The sequence below is a fragment of the Erpetoichthys calabaricus genome, chromosome 18, assembly GCF_900747795.2.
Source record: "Erpetoichthys calabaricus chromosome 18, fErpCal1.3, whole genome shotgun sequence".
Classification (NCBI taxonomy): domain Eukaryota; kingdom Metazoa; phylum Chordata; class Cladistia; order Polypteriformes; family Polypteridae; genus Erpetoichthys; species Erpetoichthys calabaricus.
In genome coordinates this window covers 56,558,333-56,575,848 of record NC_041411.2, presented here as the reverse complement: position 1 = coordinate 56,575,848, position 17,516 = coordinate 56,558,333, and the positions used below count along the sequence as shown (strand labels likewise).

General features: G+C 36.4%; 1 protein-coding gene across 2 annotated transcripts in view; it reads right to left on the bottom strand.

The window, feature by feature from the left end:
* atg7 (ATG7 autophagy related 7 homolog (S. cerevisiae)) overlaps positions 1-10,032 on the bottom strand; it is a 113,851-nt gene extending 103,819 nt beyond the window's left edge. The window contains exons 1-2 of one of the 2 annotated variants that reach the window (XM_028825098.2): positions 9,952-10,032; positions 8,430-8,476 (exon numbers count right to left, since the gene is read on the bottom strand). The gene's annotated coding sequence lies outside the window, so the exon portion shown is untranslated. The other variant, XM_028825099.2, reaches the window with a different exon arrangement.
* Positions 10,033-17,516: the final 7,484 nt, after the last annotated feature.

Below are 17,516 nucleotides of genomic sequence, written 5' to 3'. Positions count from 1 at the left end.
CTCGCTCCCTCAGGTCAGCAGACCAGATGCTTTTACGCGTTCCCAGGGCATGATGCAAACTCCGAGGTGAGCGAGCTTTTTCAATTGCAGCACCAAAACTCTGGAACGATTTGCCATTGCATGTTAGGCAGGCTCCTTCGCTAGCTGCCTTTAAATCCTTTTTAAAAACACATTTTTACTGTCTGGCTTTTAACCCTGTATAATATGGTGGCTATTTGTATACTTTTTATACTTTCTATTAAGTATGTCTTCAGCTCTTATGTGTTTATGTGTTGTTTTTCTTTGTACAGCACTTTGGTCAGCCTTGAGGTTGTTTTTAAAGTGCTTTATAAATAAATAAATAAATAAATAACTCCTGTTGAACCTCAGGTTCAGGCGGCTACACAGGCCTAAAAGAAACGAATAAAGAACTACTTAAGAACATTTATGTTAGACAGAATGCCCAATGTGGGATGGGTGGTCTCTTGGACTGGAACCCCTATAGATTTTGTTTTTTCCCCTCACCTTAACTGGAGTTTTTTTTTTCTTTTCTGTCCACCCAGACCATCTAACCTTATCATCGAACTGTCATTTTGAAGCTTAAAAAAATACATTTTACATTTTAAGGACTGTTAACTATATATCTTTCTTACATGTACATTATTTATCTGTCTTTTGTATACTATTAATTCATTTTTATTCTTATCTAAATTTAATTTCCCTTTCTTTGACATGTTGTAAAGCACTTTGCTCTACATCCTTTGTATGAAAATGTGTTACAGAAATGAATGTTGTTGTTTATTTCCATTTATGTTTAATCAGCTTCTGCCTTGTTTTTTTTTTTTTTTTATTTATTTATTATATATAAAGAGCATTAGAACAAGCTAGACGAGAACAGGCCATTCAGCCAAACAAAGCTCACTAGTCCTATCCCCTTAATTCTTCCAAAATAACATTGTCTAGTTCTGAAAGTCTGTGTTTTAACAAATCTATACTTGTATTTACCAGCTCTGTATTTAGTAATTAGTCAGTCAGTGAAGAGTGCTATACAAGAAATAACTTGATTGTACTTGCACATGGGTGCAAGTCAATGCTCATTTCTAAATTGATATTACAATTGCACAGTTTCAAATAATATTTAATAAATACACCAGCAACTCACACTCTCATTTGTTATGCACAAAGACAAGTGTGTTGAAAATAGTGCTGGGCGGTATACCGATTCATACCGAAAACCGTTTTTTTATTTTTTTATGATATGGATTTTTCTTATACCGCAACACCAGTTTAAATTACCTAAACGACGTTCGGAATGTGGCGCAGCGGGAAACTGTTCAAGTGGGGACCTTTTTCACTGCTACACCGCTAAACACAGATTTGTTGCACTAGGGCTCTTTTTCACTGCTACACCACCAAATAGTGGGTGGTAGCATAGGTATATGGAGGACTACTTCGGACAAAATTAAATAAATAAATAAATGCGCAAATAAATTAAAGTTCTTTGAAATGTGAAAAATGGACAGACAGCATTCCGAAACTGAAGCCGACAATAAAGTTGAACATGAACAACAGAAGAACTTTTGCCGAAAAAAAGGAGTCACGTCCGTCGCCTGGAGATACTTTAGTTTTAAAAGGTCAGATGTGTAAATACTGTTTCTACACTACTGGATAATACTGCAAGCCAAGTTGTACTTGTTTTTGTACTTGCTAGTGTATGTTTTGCTTGAATTCATCCTGCAATGTGCTGGCGACTCGTTCAGAGATGGGCGCAACTCTGAATGGATGGCATAATTAAACATGTATAACGAAGATATTTTTAAAGTTCTGAACACTCCGTCGGCTAAGTTAATAACTAGTTTTAATTTCACAAAGACGTTTATCGTGTGGTGAAAGAAAAAGGAAAGATAGGAACTGGGGTTTTGGTAGAGAGCAGGAATATCATGAAGTGAATGGATTCTGTGCGGTGATTGCTGCAGGCGCCTGCTCTTGGTGCGGAGGAAGTCAGTTTAAAAAGCGTAGTGATTAACAACTGGGTCGGGGAACACTTAACACAAAGTATTTGATGTGCTGCATTAACTTATGGCGGGGTTTGAGAAAATCTAGTAAATTAAACATTGATTTTAGGATGAAGTTTAGTTTACAGCATTCTACTTTAATTATAAAATAAAGTATGAGAATAAAGTGGAAATGTCAACTTTAATCTTGACATAAGCGTCAACATTAAAGTGGAAATGTCAAGAATAAAGTCAACATGTCGAATTTATTCTCGACATATAGCTTGTTTTTTTCTTCCGTGTCCATATTTTTTTTTCTTCACAGTGGCCCTAATGCGCTTCCATAGGGCTATACCACAAACAGCATTATAAATGCAAGTTGCAGTTTTATTATTTATGTATATAGCTTAGCTTGAAGCAAGGTCCATATTAATGCAGTTTGCCTAAATGATGGTACAGTTGGTAAGATGTCATCACCAAGTTGCACTTGTTTTATTTTATTTTAATTTGGTGAATACTGTGTAATGCACCTGGGCTTGAAGCCTTGAAGTAATGGTGCAACTATCAGTAATACTATTATGTATTTTATTGTTATTATTTATTAGTTTAAATATATTATGCAGTTTAATGATGGTAAAATTGTTTAAAAAGTCACTTTAACATGTCAGTGGACAGAGATTGTTAACATTAACAGAAAGTGTAGTTGGTTTACAAAAAACATTTACTATTTATTCCTTTTCTAAGACGTATTCAGTGCAATCCAACTTTTGACAAACACCTCTGGATATTTTACTAAGTCTAAATGCCTCTTTGGATGGTTGAAAATATGTTGTCAAAATCATAGTTTAAGCTTTTGCAAAATTTGTTCAATTAAAAGGTTCTATATTTTGACTGCATCTGTCATGCAATGTGATTCCTTCTCTTTAGTGCCACCCCCTTGAAAACTATCACTTTATGGGGCCATGCAAACCTGGATTAATACTTGTGTGTAGGGGTGGGAGGCATGACCAAAATTCTATATCACGGTATTTTTCTAAATTATCCCGGTTTCACGGTATTCAACGGTATTTTTTTCCCCATGAATGAGTGGATGTTAACCACATTTTCCACTGCAATTACTGGCTAAGAATAACCTATTCCACTGTCAAGAGTATTGTTCATTGTACAAAAAAACATTTTAATGTGCACACAAGTATTAATACAGGTGGTTTGCATTGCCCCATAAAGTGATAGTTTTCAAGGGGATGGCACTAATGGAGAAGGTATCACATTGCATGACAGTTGCAGTCAAAATATAGAACCTTTTTATTGAACAAATTTTGCAAAAACTTAAACTATAATTTTGACAACATATTTTCAATCATACAAAGAGGCATTTAGACTTAGTAAAATATCCAGAAGTGCTTGTCAAAAGTTGTATTGCACTGAATATGTCTTAGAAAAGGAATAAATAGTAAATATTTTTTTTAAACCAACTACACTTTCTGTTAATGTTAACAATCTCTGTCCACTGACACGTTAAAGTGACTTTTTAAACAACTTTATCATCATTAAACTGCATAATATTTAAACTAATAAATAATAACAATAAAATAAATAATAGTATTATTACTGATAGTGGCACTATTATGTTCAGAGTAGAGAACTTTATCGCAGGTGTGACGAGGCTCCAAAAAACTGGATGTATGAATGGGTGTCGCACAGGTTTAACTTAAATATTGTATAAATGTTGGGTTTGTGATCTGGTGGTCGGAGACACGAACACAGAATTCAATGCATGTTCTTCTGAGCGGGCTTTCTTTATTGCACGTCTATCTGACGTACTAAAACTCCAGTTCCTATCCGTACTTTTTCTTTCTCCACATAACCAATCACCACACGATAAACGTCTTTGTGAAATTAAAACTAGTTATAAACTTAGCCCACGGAGTGTTCAGAACTTTAATAATATCTTCGTTATACATGTTTAATTATGCCATCCATTCAGAGTTGCGCCCATCTCTGAACGAGTCGCCAGCACATCAAAGGATGAATATCAGCAAAACATACACTAGCAGGGTCAATATAGCACAACAAAACCCCACATCCTACATGACTTTGAAAGGAAACTGAAGCGCCGAGTAAACCCACCAGAAAAACATGCAAATGCAAGGCAGGCACGCCGCCGTGCCCCCATATGATTAATGCATGCTTTAATGCATTTCACCACGAAAATTATATTAAGTATTTATTTTAGCATTCTAAATGTTCAGAGAGAAGGAAGATCATGAAGTGAATGTATTCTGTGCGGGGTTCGCTGCCGGCGCAGCGGAGAAGACAAGAAGAAGTCAGTTTAAGAATCACTTAACACAAAGCATTTAATGTGCTGTAAAACTTATGACGGGCTTTGAAAACGTCGTCACACTATTACACAGTACCCAGGTACATTACACTGTATTTAAAACAAGTACAACTTGGCTTGCAGTATTATCCAGTAGTATAGAAACAGTATTTACACATCTGACCTTTTAAAACTAAAGTATCTCCAGGCTCTCTGTCCATTTTCACCACGCAGCATTCCTATGCTACCGCCCACTATTTGGTGGTGTAGCAGTGAAAAAGAGCCCTAGTACAACAAATCTGTTTAGCGGTGTAGCAGTGAAAAAGGTCCCCACTTGAACAGTTTCCCGCTGTGCCATGTTCCGAACGTCGTTTAGGCAATTTAATCCGGTGTTGCGGTATAAGAAAAATCCATATCATAAAAAAAATAAAAAACGGTTTTCGGTATGAACCGGTATACCGCCCAGCACTACTTGTGTGCATATTAAAATGTCTTTTTGTACGATGTACAATTCTCATAACAGTCGAATAGGTTATTCTTAGCCAGTCTACTGCAGTAATTACAGTGGAAAATGTGGTTAACATCCACTCATGCATGGGGAAAAAAATACCGTCTAATACCGTGAAACCAGCAGAATTTAGAAAAATACCGTGATATAGAATTTTGGTCATACCGCCCACCTCTAGTTGAAAATCAAAATTAAAAGTACAAAAACTGGCTTCATTTTCATTTTTAATTTCTCATTTTTGATTATTTTTTTCAGATATTTCTGTTTTATTTTAGTTTTAACTAAATGATTATTTTCTTGTTAAAGATAGGTTTCATTTTAGTTAACACTACCTCCAGGACATGGACCTCAACTCCCAGGCGATATTCTAAAGTGCAATCTGCATCAGAGCTTTCCCACTATTCTGCCAGAAAAAACGTTTATTGTACAACCCATCTTAAGCAGATCACTGGGTAATTATTTTTTGCCCACGAGCTGCTTCTGATTAAGGTAAGAGTGGTCCCAGTACCTATAACATCATCTCTAGAGAAATATCTCACACTCACTGGCACCAACAATAGATACAACCTGGCCTGTACTGAAGTGAGCCCAATCCAGCCCCTTTCTGTAGATCCTTCTGTGGCTGAGTTTTAACATTGCGTGTAGCTATACAGGAAAGTTCCTGCTTTTTTCCTTTTTATGGCTGAAAGGTTACCCAATCATTTTCTATTAAAGACCCAGTCTTGACAAGAGATTACACTGAAATAACTGTTCCTCTAAGTGTGCTGGTAAAAATGGCATTCTTTGAGAATACGTCCGTTTCTGACAGCTAAGAGTTCCAGTGTTACATTGTGTTGAATATCTGTCCAACTATGTGACTAAAACTGATACTTAAACACCATTTTCAGTTGCAGTAAATCTAGAATTATCTCACTTCAACTCAAATCCCAAACCCTATCAAAAGAAACCTTTTCTTTAAAATGTCCAGCAGGCAAGATGATAATTGGGTTTCCTGTCAGTGGCACTTAAGTAATGTTTGTGCTAATGCCTGTAATACTAGTAATTTAAGGCTGCAGGTGCATGATTTTCCACAAGACATTAATCCAATATCATCAACTGAATAAATAATGAATATGCCCTGGATGTGGGAATTTTTATAACTATAAAAAGTTGCACATATGGGCTCAGAAAGAAACAAATGACCAAATCATCCCATATGTACACAAAATCCAATGAGGTCACAGTACCTAGATACTTTTTCACCTTGGACCAATGTGCCCAACAAAGTAAAGTACTTAACAATTTCTATCTACCCAATCAGCAGAACCTCAAAATAAGCTCCAGACTATTAATACAAATTAAGAACTGACTTACAACAATCAGTTCATTTAAGACAGACAGATATGTCTGTGAACACCAACCACCCTTTTTCTTTAAAGGGATGATTATCTAAGCCACTCAATAAGGAAAAGAAGTGCTACCAGCCTCAGCCACCTATATAGCAACTATGGCACTGGCAACACTGGTGGTACTTACACAAATTAAATTACGAGACAAAGAAGCTTTATTTAATTCAGCAGCTTTTCATAGTGAAAACAATAACCAGATTATGTAAAGAGATGGTGAACTGTGTATGCTTCTACAAATGAATCTCACACAGGTAAAACAATTGCACATGGTGACACCACTGATAAGAATAGAACACATGCTCTTATGTTTTACAACCCAACTTTTCTGCCTCTTGACCATACTCCTGGAATACAGATCAAAGTGATGTATTTCTTATGATTTATTGGTTTTCATGCATTAAATGAAAAGTAGCAAATGCATTTCACTGTGCACAAAATTATTCCTCTCATAGCCTTTGGCGGTTGTTCAAAAAAGATTAAAGGACTACTACACCCAAAAATCATAATTTTTGTCTCTATTACTCATCTTGTGTTGCTTGTAGTAATGGCCAAGGATAAATTTGTCATATTGTCATGAAGAACAGAGATAACAAAATTATTTTACTTAACAATAAAAAAATAGTATTAAATATCCATGGCAAAATGCTCAAATTACTAATGTTGCATAATCCAAATGTCAGTTATCAAGTCATATTCAACTTCCCAAACACGTGTTTTTTTTAATAAAATATCATTAGACAAACCATTTTCAGAAAATTGTTTCAATAGCAAAGCATATTTACATTCGAACAAGCCTTTCAGTTGAAGGCAGGACTGTTGACCAATGAAAGTCAGATAGGAGAGACTTCATTTCAAAAGCATAGCAATAACTTTTTTTTTTTTTAAACAAACCTTGAATTTAACTATTCAAACGTTCTTGCGGTTTATAGGTTTAAATTTTTAAATCTTTAAATAATTTGAGCAAGTACCAACTTAAGTATTATCACATACCACATATCTTAGGTGTTTAAAAAATGCTACATGTACACAATGTTAAAAAGCTGTGTGAGAACAGAACTATAAAACCAACGTATAGAAATATTTCAAATTAAAATGAGTTACAATGACCTGGGTAGGTGAAGTTTCTAAAAGCTAGATAAATGGACCTGGGTAAGTAAGCCAAACTATTGCAATGATTCCAGCACACACGAACACCCTTACTGTGGCAGTCATTTCCTTTACAACTCCTCTGATTTCTCAAGTAAGCAATTGAAAAACAAATAAACAATCTTTGTATATTTTAACAGAACATGAGTATGACAAATCTCATTCAAAATTGACCCTATTGTATGGCAAGTGATAGAGATAGAAAAATAATGTAAAAAGTAAAATGAGAAAGAATATGATCATGAGAGAACATATAATGTGCTCATTTAAAAGAAGTTGCTCCAGTTATCTACTGCTTTGAAAAGTGTTACAAATTAAAAGGAAAGTACATAAAAATGGCAAATCGCCAGAGATGAGAAAATAAGGCACTCTGTGTGCTCATTCGAAAGGAGAAAGCCATACTGCCTTCCTAGTGACCTACTGTAGCACAGACAGTATTTTGACAGCAAACAACAAGATTATTTCTCAACTATGCTGAAGTGTGAAATCCAACACGGGCATGATCTGAACATGTGAAATTATACAGGTTGCAAAATAACACCAATTAAAGATGAACAGAATCCCACAGAAGCATTATTCCTCCAGCTTTTCCTTCCAACTAATGTACATGCTCATTACTTCACAACAACAGTGGACCCAAGGATGTCATTAAATACACAGACATGAGCACAAAATCCAAGCTGAATGCTTTGTGCATCTCTGTCATATTGACTTCTGTCAACTACGGAAAGCTTTATTCATCTCTTTCATACTTCTCCACACAAACACATTTATCCTCTGATTTATCTTCCGCTCAACAGTTAATCTGCAGAACACAATTTTTGCCAAAGCAGAAACAAACATCAAAAAATCTGGGGCCTCAAAAGCCTCCTTTGGTGCTTACTTGGAAAGGAAATTGGATACTATAGTGCCTTTCTTTAATAGTTTACTTTTTTCACACAGCAATACACACACACACACACAGTTTGGAAATGTCAGTAACCTAACCTGCTCTTCTTTGTAATACAAGTTAAAACAGGAGTAGCCAGATAATTCCATCCCCACAGGAAGAACATTCAAGCTTCACACGGACAGTGTCACTGCAATTTGCTTACCTGGAATGTATGTGGTCAGTGTTTAGCTCTGCTAAACTTTGCAGCTTCTATGGGTAGAAAAAAAAAAAAATCAAAGTGCAACTCCTGATATTAAAGCACTGTGTCATAATCTATTCAATGTCTAATCAAATATTAAGTTTAAATAATTATGTCCAAGCATAGAAGTCATTTATGCACTGATGAATTTATGCATGGACTATTAAAGATTGTATTAGCTGAACAAAGATTATTGTTGAAAAAGACTGGAACACATACATTTTTGTATTCAGACACGTGAACAGAATGCTTAAAACACATTTCCTGTCAAATCTTGAATGCTTGTTTCAGTGAATCAAAACATCAAAAAAAAACCAAAAAAAAAAAACCTCAGTTGAACCTGCCATTTCCAAGGATCAGTGAGAGTCTGTGCTCTCTGTATCAGTTAAAGATTAATTAAACATTATTACCACTCCATTACACCACACTCGCTGCCTGTCTCACACAACCTCTCTGGAGCTCCTGGACGTTTTCAACTGACCAACAGATGCAAAAAACCTTAATTGGCCACAACAGTCTTACTTAGCATTAGATTTATTTTACTTTGCAATGAAGAAATGGTCACCTACTCTTTAAGTCCAAACTTTCACAAATTAAAACTGGAGCAATGAGTGTTTATAATCTACTCGTGCCTTGGACCAGACATAAAGGGGGATTCATGATGGGAACATTCTAAGGAAATACAAATTGGGGGATGAAGAGTACAATTTTCATGAAAACATTTTTGAGACAAGCAATAAATGAAAAGCACAAAGAACGATAAACTTTGAAGGCTGCTCAGATCAGCCAGAGAGCTGAACTCAAGTACTCCATTTCACTAAAGTAACAAATGTTCTGCTCTCCCATAACAACCCTCAGCCGCCTCCTTTATGATAGTCTCGGCACCGCTGATCGTCACTGCGGGTCGACCGGTTAGCAAGCTTCCTCGAACAGCAGGTGCACACAGCTCCCAGACAGAAGGGAATACATTTAAATGCATAAATCTGATTTAATGTAGCTTTGCAACAACTTAGGATGCAAACGCGCCTCTGGTAGATGAACAGATTGTACATTAGTTCAGAATATCATGCTTGCGAATCCCGGGAGGAACACGATCTTTATGCTACCTCGCATACGAGAAAGGTAACTTCTGCAAATGAACTGGTAAAATAAATTAGTAATATCTGCTCCTGATTGTTGTTCAGCTTGAAACGAGAGCGGTCTCACCTGCACGGTTATACAGCATTCCCCGCCCCGCTCAGGTCTCTGTCATTTTCATTACAGGCTGGTATCAAGACGAATTAGAAAATAATAATTTAAAAAAACCTTACAGTTGGCCTATTTCAACATAGGTCATGTGGATGAACAAATGCTTTACGCCATAAATAAAATGTTCGCGAATCCGCAGGCCCTCGTGCTGTCACTAAACTTATTTTCATTCACTCGCGTAGCCGAATAAAAAATATCAATGGCACGGTAATGTATTACGCGCGTGGCACATATGTACCTTTACTTTGCGCCCACTTTCCAGCCAAAATCCAAGCTTCACGCCGCGCTTCCTGTTTCCGCACACGTGACTACAGACGTGTTGCCAATCGATTGGCCCACCTGGCTTGTTTTGGAACGATAATTCGGCATTTAAAGCAACTGGCAATATTAAACAGTCAGTCAGTCGGTCGGTTATTTCTTAATGACTGATTTACTAAATATGTATGACTATACGTAAGCAAACAATGGGTGTAAGGCAGGCCGCCAGCCCATTGCCGGGTGAACACGCACGCAACGGCCATTTTAGTACCGCTGTTCTAACGAAACATTCTACCCATCGAAATGATCTACTTACTGATACTACGCATGCGCAGACCAAAATTACGCAACTTTTCTTGCAGCTTACCAACTGCTTGTCGATCTGTCCTACCTAGTGTTGAAGTTTGAGGTAAGTGTTACTGTATTTCAGTAATATGTATGCTTTTCTTAGCCTTACTACATTAATGCATTTATTACAGTCTACTGCATAGGTATTTTTAACTGATGACATGGTATAACGTTATAAGTTTAATGTTACGACTTACAATAAACGGATGGGTGTAACATATACGGTGTATATACCATTCATGCCAAGTAATCTGTTGCTTTTGTTGACATAGTGTGTAATAAATAAATTTAATTTAATGTGCTAATTACAACTTGTTTATTTTGCTTTTTTAAGCTATGGAAAAAAAGTGGGAAGAAATTTATAACTCACAAAAGGAGGGCTAATGGATGTGTTAACCAGTGAGTCTGCCATGAGAACTGCAAGGATGGACATAGCCTATGCTCTCCTTGAATACAGAGGTAATACAATGATATGATTCACATACAGTACTATATTTTATCATACAGTTCATAAGGATTCTCCTGCAAAAGTTCTGTTAATGTGAAAGGAGCATCCCAATGTTCTAAGGTCCAATACTTGTTTGTAATGATATCTGATTAACATCTTTGATATTGCATTTTGGAAAACCTAACATGATGCAACACACTTTCAAATTTTAAGTTAGGTTTGCTTGAAGAATTATTTTGTCAGAAGCCGCAAATATTAGCATACTAGCAATAAAATAATTGAAAGTAAATTAAATATTGAGTGAAGATTATTTTCTTATTTTGAATAACAGCAGTATGTTACACCTAACACTACTATTGCTTTTTCAAAATACTGAAAATTAATCAAATGACTGATGTTAAAGCTTGTATACTAATGAGAACAACTGTGATTATAGGCAATGCAGAAGGATATTGCTTGGTTTGTTCCAAGCTGGAAGATGATCCCAACAAAAGCACAATTGAAATGGTAACAATATTTCAACATGTACCATCCACAATAATATAATATCCTACTATGCTCATTTTCACTCTTCATAATTTTGTTCTTGGGGTCTAGTAATATAACTTAACAAGTAAAATATTAACTGCTTCTACACCTGCTTGGCCGCATCAGAAGAAATAGTTAATTGAATCGGTCACTATTATTACTGTTTCCATGTTCAGACTAATCGTTATGTTTTATTTTTCAGGTGCAGTGTGATATATGCAGTCGCTGGGCACATTTTGAATGTGCAAAATACAATGAAAAAATTGAAATAGCATGTTTGTAAAAAATGTATAGATAAATAAGTATTGTTCTTTGGTCTTTGTTGTTGGAGTGTTTTATTGTTCACAAATGTATGTAAATTAAAGCCTTTCTATTCTTCCTATGAAGTGCTATTGTTTTATTTGAAATGCCCTCAGATAAGGTGCTTTATGGACCTTAAAAGTTTCACTTAATATGTTCAATAGAAAATATTACACATACTTTATAATGTTGTATGTAATACAGTTGTTATTTATTTTGTTATACTATACTGTATATAATGTGTCAGCTTTGCAGTATATTTCAGTCCTTGGAAATGTGTTACTGATGTACCCATATGCATTATGAAGGTAGGATGTTTAGTTAGTGTTATTTACCCCATCGAGATGATCTACCCATATGCATTATGAAGGTAGGATGTTTAGTTAGTGTTATTTACCCCATCGAGGTGATCTACCCATATGCATTATGAAGGTAGGATGTTTAGTTAGTGTTATTTACCCCATCGAGATGATCTACCCATATGCATTATGAAGGTAGGATGTTTAGTTAGTGTTATTTACCCCATCGAGGTGATCTACCCATATGCATTATAAAGGTAGGATGTTTAGTTAGTGTTATTTACCCCATCAAGATCATCTACCCATGTGTATAATAAAGGTAGGATGTTTAGTTAGTGTTATTTACCCCATCGAGATGATCTATCCATATGCATTAAGGTAGGATATTTCGATAAGGTAGCACCAATCGATAGATATATCTGTCGAAATAAACTACAGTAGGATACTTCGACAAAGTAGGACAAATCGTCAGAACACCGCTAGACCACCCGACCTGCATGTTTTTGGACTGTGGGAGGACAACGAAGAAGAAATAAACCTGCCGCAGTTCTTTATGGATCAAGGTTGACTGGAGTCTTTATATTCAGCCATTGTTTGTTTTAAGAGTGGCGATAACGGTTCCTCAACAAAAATTACACCTATATTATACTTCGTAAAAACGATATCCTTATCTAGCATATTCATTATCCGCTTAAGTCTAATTCAGCTATTGTTTTATGTAGTTTTTATTTGGCACTGTGCTACCCAAAGCTCAATATGCATGTTAGGAAATGGACGAACGTAGTAAGTTGCGTTAGAATTGAGAGAGATTAACAGGTAGCAGAACCTGCTTCTAACTGAACGTCCGTTTTGCAAAGAAATGATAAACGTCACATCAATACACATGGTTTCCAACCTAAAATGCTTTTATAACACTGTTGCTTTTTAGGAAGTGGTATAAGTGAAAGAATGCAAGAGGCGGTGCACCAGGAGCATCAGCTTCTTCATTTACACTGCTTAGGATTTAACAGGGATCGAGGATCTTGAACGTTCGAGCCCCACTATGGTATTCTGATAGGAAACCACGGATAAACTAATTTGTAAGGTCAGACATTACGAGTCCTCCACTTTAATAGGTACTAGATAACAAAAGCAAGTAGTGTTATATGCATGCAGTAAGTGTATGGGTAGCAGAAAAAAACACAATAAAAGACAGTGAGGCACAAAGGATGCAATTCCAAAACTTAGAATCATATGTGATGACGTCAAAGCTCAGTATAGCATGTCAGGTATTAACAAATAGACTATAATTTATTTTAACTATCTAGAGAGAAGGAGGAAACTATTTAAAAACATTCTAGCAGTAGTTATTTACACAATATTCAATATGTTCAGGTATTAATGTAAAACTCAGAAAAATGAAAATAAAAATAGATAAAAATAAAATGGGAATAAAAACACATCAGTCGGTTTAGTTTTTCGCCATTTCACAGACTCTGGGAACTTTTGTCCAGCTTTATAAGTAAGGGTTACATGCTGTTCAGTTGAAATTCGGCCAGCTAAGTATTGGTAGGAGGTACAGTTTGTATCCCTTCATTCTCAAACAACCTTTCCAGTCCCTGTGCTTTGTCCACCGCAGCATTCTGCACAGGTATGTAAAGTACATGTTTGGTTTTCAAAAAGATTTCTTGCTACTGTGCAAAGTGGTAATTGTCAGCAGAATGCAAATGCCTGATGGTTCTTTACTGGATTGTGTGGTTCCTTGTTGAACCTTTGCTTGACAAAGCACCATTTCATTCTGGGATTAGTTCTTTGCATATGAAGTTGTTTTTTTGTGCTTTGAAAAATTTCTGAATATGTGGAAAAAACTAAATCTTTAATGTATGGTAGTCTACCCAACAGGGCACTAACATATTAAGAAAACCTGGACTTAGCCTGTGTTATATTATATGCAGTGTCAGTGCTTTTAAAATTATGAGCCATTGGTATATCACAAATCTTTTACTATCTATTAGTGTTTATTTACTTATGGAGCCTGTTAAAGATCTGAATAAATAAAGGTTCTTTCAGGAACCTTCATGTGGGTGGGTCTTTTGGGAACCAAAAATGGTTCTCCAATGGCATCGCTCTGAAGAACCACTCCTTCATTTTTAGGAGTATAAGCTGAAATGTTTTTCACTCATGATCCATATCTAGGGTAGTTAGTAAGATGTTTTAAGTAAAGGTGTTGTTGATTATTACATTCTAACACAAAACTTTTGAATTATTGGATATAGTGCTTAAAGTGGATCGGCACCTTTTCGTGAATCTTTAAGGGCCCCATACCATCACAAGTACATCTAATATGTCATCACTTATGAATAGACAGAAATTCCGCAAGGCATCATCTGTACATGATCAATCTGACTTGCAAACTGGTGATCAGTGAACGGCAATTTTGAAAGCTACCCAAAGCTTATGTTACAGAAGTGGCATCATAGTTTACTGTTTATGCAGAATTGTCACCCTTGTATCCTTCTCTATCACTAGAACTAATCTATAAATCCCATCACTGACCATTGCTTAAGAACTGTCACAATTATAACTATACACACTTTCCTCTCTGACATCCAGTATTTAGCTGTCCTGCTGCCACAAATGCTGTCTAACAGCTGCCTTCCATCACTACCTAAAATTCACTGGACATTCATAAAGTCAGGGATGAAGATATGTGTGCAGCTAGCAATGTACCAGTTACTGCAGGGACAGTGGTGAAGAGGTTAAAGAGGTCTGGATCAGATCGTCTAGTGCCAGGAACAGTTGTTTGAAAAGCAAAGAATAATAATTTTTTTAATGCATCTTGATTAATTGTGGGTCCTCTGGAGTTTATGATGTCCTAGGCTACAGTCCAGGGTAGCCAGTACAGTAGTCCAGCCATGGCTACATAAACAATATAAGCTAGGAGACAGAGAGCTTTTACGTATGGGAGGTGGGAACCCCCTTTGCTTCATTTCCCCAGAAAAAGCGACCGGTTAACAGGTGAGATTATAGGTCCGAGAGATGGTGAGAAGTTTCGGTACTGAAAAAATAAGTAGGCCAACTCCAAAGAATAAAATGTATAAGTGCCATTACTGATTACTGGTGAGTACTGGCTGACTTCAGACCAACATCCCCCAACCCCCTAATGGAGCTCCGAACAACAAAACATACTGTCCCACTTCTAACACTGTTTTTAGATCTATTTTGGGGAAAATTTTAATCATGCACCTACATGGCAATGGCAATATTACAGTACCAGCCTGATTTCCGACTTGATTCTTCTGTGCTGCTTGAGGCGTTTTCTGAAAAGCAGCCCACCAGCAGTTTATAGTACCTGTTCTGAAGATGTTGTATCAGCTGAACAGTGTAGCATGTGCAGTCACAAGCACACGAGGAGTCAAACCTGAAAGAGAGTCGACAGTAATCTAACCTCTATGTTTTTGTGATGTGGGACGAAAATTGGTGTTTTCTTCGACATCTGCAAACTTCACAGAGTCTTTGTCTTGGCTGAGATTCAAACCCACCTTAACCATTATGACACATAAACTCAGAGGAATAGTTGGTTAAATTTTAAACCACTGTTAGCAAGTCTCATGGTTGCCTCTTGTCTTGCATCCTATACTGCCAGGAAATACACTGGCTCTGGTGATTCTGAACTGGATGAAGTGGTTGAGTACTGGACTCATGGATTTTGCCAGTCTGACATGATTAAAGGATTACTGTAAAGCTGGTATTTAGATTTAATTTTACAAAGCCAGACAATCCAGCACTCCATTCATCATATAGTACATGCCTTTTTTATCACATCAGTGTTTCAAATAAATCACAGACTTCAGTAAAAATAATGGATAAAGAAGGCAACAAGTATGTTGTTTATTAATGTAAGATTTAAAAAATGGGGCTGCTGTGGTTACAAACCAGTTTACACAGTTTATATACTTCAGTGCAGTAGTGTGTACTATAGTTGCATTTTGCAGTTTCTTGTACAACTGTGGGTACATCCACAATTTAATTCCTTACAACTCAGAAAATCTTGTGATTTCACATACAGCAGGTGCACTTCAGATTTTTTATTACTTTCAACAGCTGTCCCACCACTAATAATTTTTAACAAGCTTTTCCTGCTCCTTCTTCAATGTTTCCATCATCAGAAGCTGCTGCAATCTAAGCAGGTGCAGAAAGGAACCTCTTTCTGTTTTCCGTACTTTAAGCCTTTGTCCTTTTCAAATTATTTTTGTCACTGTCAGTACACGTGTTCCCTTTTGAAGCACTCCACTTACTCAGTGTAAGTGTGTCCTCCTTCTCAATTTTTGATTTGCTCACACAAGTTCTTTCACTTCCTTTGAAAATTGTTATTTCTGCATCCTCCAAATACACATCTGTGGGAGTCCAGTGCATGTCTTGTTTTTAACAGGTACCCAGTTTCTTAGCAAATGTCACCCTTAGCAGGTTGGTTCTCATTTTTTTTAAATGAGTCTTAGTGAGTTGTTTCTTCGTGTCAAATGTTTCACTTATAGCAAGCATGTCATTCATGACCTTCTTCCCACCCCTTTACACCTGGGGTTTCACACCAAGCATCCCATTGGCTTAAATTGCACGGGTGTCCAGGCAGGTGTCACAATCTTAGCCCAGGTGCAAAAATTCACATGAGACATTACCTTGTTAACATGCATCATTTTTTTCAACTAGTGTCACTTGAAGGAGGTGCCATCCTTGTTTTCTGTATGAATCTCACTCTGTGTCAATGTCTTTGGCCAACTGTTAGCTGCATCACTCTGACTTTCATTTATATTTGACTCTTAATAAGTTGGTCACTTTTAAATATTAATGAAAAGTCTCTGTTATATGCCATACGTTTAGCAGTTGCTTTCCCAAGCCTTTGCAAATCAGTGTTCCTTAATCGATTTTTGTCTCATTCTCTGAATACATGCTCTCCTTTTAATGTATGTCTTCATCACTTGGACTTCTGTTCAACCTCTTCTTTACATTCAAATTTGACCTAGACTGTAAAACTGGAGCATGAATGCCAACATCATGGATGTCCTGTACACTCCTTGTCTACTGCTTTGTTGATGGCAGTAGTAACTGCCTTTCTGGATAAACTCTAGATTATATTTTACAAGGCAAGTTTGCAACTGGCCTCCTGTCTTTAAGGGCAACTCCCCATTTCAAATTTTGCTCAGACATGTAACTGGCTATGAGTAGCTGCATATGGGAATGATATCACCAATGAAGGTTACATTGCTATAAAGGAAAATGCTATGATACCATACCTTACATAATAAAAATGCTCTCTGCAAGGCACACAGTTAACAGAGATGACTAACTGAACAATAGCTAAGACATCTGGGGTATAAAGGACAGAGGAAATTAAATAAAAGAAATTTTTTTGTTGAACCTAAGCAATGGGTGTAATAAGAAATGCACTAAACAATTTCTCTACTATGGGTCACCAGCAGCTAAGTACAGTACATTCACAATGAAAGTCACAGTTATATTTTGGTCTGATCTGAATGGACATATAAGAAGTAAGAATCAGAAAGAACTGCTATGTATCACTTCTTCCGTGATGTATCAGAAACTAATGAATGTGTCTGTTCCAATTGCATCTGAATGATGGCAGCT